Source organism: Trichechus manatus, unplaced genomic scaffold, assembly GCF_000243295.1.
Source record: "Trichechus manatus latirostris isolate Lorelei unplaced genomic scaffold, TriManLat1.0 scaffold00261, whole genome shotgun sequence".
Taxonomy (NCBI): Eukaryota; Metazoa; Chordata; class Mammalia; order Sirenia; family Trichechidae; genus Trichechus; species Trichechus manatus.
The window spans coordinates 50,721-53,083 of record NW_004444197.1 but is presented as its reverse complement, the minus strand read 5'-3'; the positions used below and the strand labels follow the sequence as shown (position 1 = coordinate 53,083).

The 2,363-nt window shown below is 48.5% G+C and overlaps 1 long non-coding RNA gene across 1 annotated transcript in view; it reads right to left on the bottom strand.

Annotated features, from left to right (window-relative positions):
• Window positions 1–1,356, bottom strand: part of LOC101361995 (uncharacterized) — a 3,011-nt gene extending 1,655 nt beyond the window's left edge. Inside the window, exons 1-2 of the long non-coding RNA XR_002822869.1 lie at window positions 203–1,356; window positions 14–124 (exon numbers count right to left, since the gene is read on the bottom strand). This is a non-coding gene — a long non-coding RNA (uncharacterized LOC101361995). The remainder of the gene's footprint in view (window positions 1–13; window positions 125–202) is intronic.
• Between the last annotated feature and the right edge of the window lie 1,007 nt (window positions 1,357–2,363).

The window sequence follows — 2,363 nt, the reverse complement described above, 5'->3', positions numbered from 1 at the left end:
AAAGCTTTCTTACCTTGCTGGCTTTTGAAATGGAGAATAAAGCTCATTATGAGGAAGATGAGCCCCTGCACAAAGTCCTCAGCTCCAGTCAGTGTCTTGCTCCATGCAGAATCAGACTGGGCCTCTGGGAAGAACAGACCTATGGTCAGTGATGAACCCCCTGCTACACCCCTGGGCCTTGTCTGAGATCCTGGAGCCTTACCTATAGACTGTGAAGAGAGAAGGGAGAGAACAAGGCCAGGCCTGACCCAGTGTGGAAAAGAAGCAGGTATGGAAAGCACCCCAAAGATCCAGGCTTCAGGGTGGTGTCTTCCCCAGGATGCAAATGCCGATTTTTGCGTCTGTGCCACATATCAGCCCATTAAGTGCAGGCTCACAGGCTGAAGGGAGATGTCATTTCTCATGTCTGGGGGCCAGCAGGGAAGGTAACTGCCTTCCTCAGATTTTCCAACAAGGAAAGATTCCTTAGGATCCCTCAGGTCAGGGATACACATGTGCTAAGATCACCAGGTCTCCACTGTGCTCAGCTCAGAACCACAGTCAGGGGATTGATTAGGAAAACCACAGGGTGGTGTGACCCCAACGTGTAGTGACAGAATTCAATATGAGGGGACCCGAGAGCCAGAGCATTCCCTGCTCTGTAGGCTGTGGGATACAGCAGGGCCAGCAGGGAGTCACTCAGTCCACTCCACGGTGACAGGACTGTCCAGGCTGGAGTGCTCCATGTGGCAGGTGTAGACGTCGCCCTGCTGGGGGGTCATTTCCAGCATCACCAGGATCTGGAAGGTCCAGTCTCCATTACGGATCAGTTCAGTGGACACAACCCCAGCTGTTTCGTCCTGTCTATTCCGGAACCACCAAACTTGAATGGTGCCTGGATAGAAGTCTGTCAGGTGGCAGACAAGCAGGTTGTGGCATGCAGGGGTCCCTTCTTGGAGGGGGAGACGTTCACTTTCGGCCAGACTAAGAGTGAGAAAAGAACCTTGTTATAACAACTGAGGCAGTTCAACAGTGTGTTTAACTGTTTACTTTGCTGAATCGATTCCTAGATGTTTAAAATGCATATATCACCTATTTAGGTATTTGGAGAGAGAAGATGGGGAAAAGTCTAAGAAAAACAGAATTAGACATTCAAATGTTACAGGAACGACCTGTCATACGTAATAAAGAAAGAGCAGAGAGGACTAGGCCAGAACAAGGTCAGCATCCTGTAGCACTTTCACCAGAAACCTAGAAGCTACTACTAATATTATTCACCCGTTGTCCTTAAGTCAGTTCTGACTCATAATGACCCCATAAGACAGAGTAGAACTGTCCCATAGGGGCTCCCAGGCTGTAATCTTTACAGGAGCAGATTGCCACATCTTTCTCCTGTGTAGCTGGTGGGTTCGAACTGCTGACCTTTCAGTTAGCAGCTGAATGCTTAACCACTGTGCCACCAATGCTCCTAATATCATTTGGACAGCAAATATTTAACCAGTTATGAAGCTACTGAACTTTACTTTTTTCCATCTTATTCAAAAGGATGCATAATCCTTTAAAATGTTGTCTTGCAAAAAGAATATTCAGTCAACAGTATTCCTTTGATGTATCAGACTGGTAACTTTATTTTAAAAATAAGAAATGATGTCACTTGATTCATTCTTCATTTATCTTATATGTCTCTTAGCCTCCTGTATGAGGGAAAAAAAAAAAAAGTTTATAGCAAGATCCACCAACCCAGTGTTCTTAGCACTTTCTGTTTCATTAACAGGGAGTCTCTCCCTTTCTCAAGCTGTCTGGCCTCCCGTTTTGGCTCAAAGCACACAGCCTGGGACATGCTGGGGCTCAGAGATGAGGCAGAGACCTTTCCCCTCCTCTGCTAACTGAGTCCAGCCTTCCAGGGGCTTCTCTCTCCCACCCAGCCCCTCACCTCTGCTTGAGGGTGAAACCTTTATCCAACTCGTGGTTGTGTTTGCACTCCATGTCCACGGCCTGCCGTCTCAGCTCCAGGAACTCCTTCTGGATGTTCCAGTTCTTGGCAGTTGTCTGGCCCAGTTCAGTCACAGCCTTAAACACTCCCACGTTGCTGTCAAATGGGATGTATTCTTCTCTGTTGTAAACGTATCAGTCCAAGAAGCGCTGGGTCTCTTTGAACTCAAAGCAGTCGTTCCTCAATATGGTGCACGTAAAGCTCTGAGGAGAGTGAGGGGCCAGGGTGGGCTGAGCCCGGAAAAGCCCCGATGCCCACACTCCCGGGCTGCCTGCCATCAAGGGCGTCTCTGCCTCTTTCTCTGTGGCAGGCCCCTTCATGGCTGAGTTGAGTAGCCGTTTCCCTTCTTTTGCTTCTTTTCTCCTGGGCCTCCATCCTCAGTCTAGCAAAG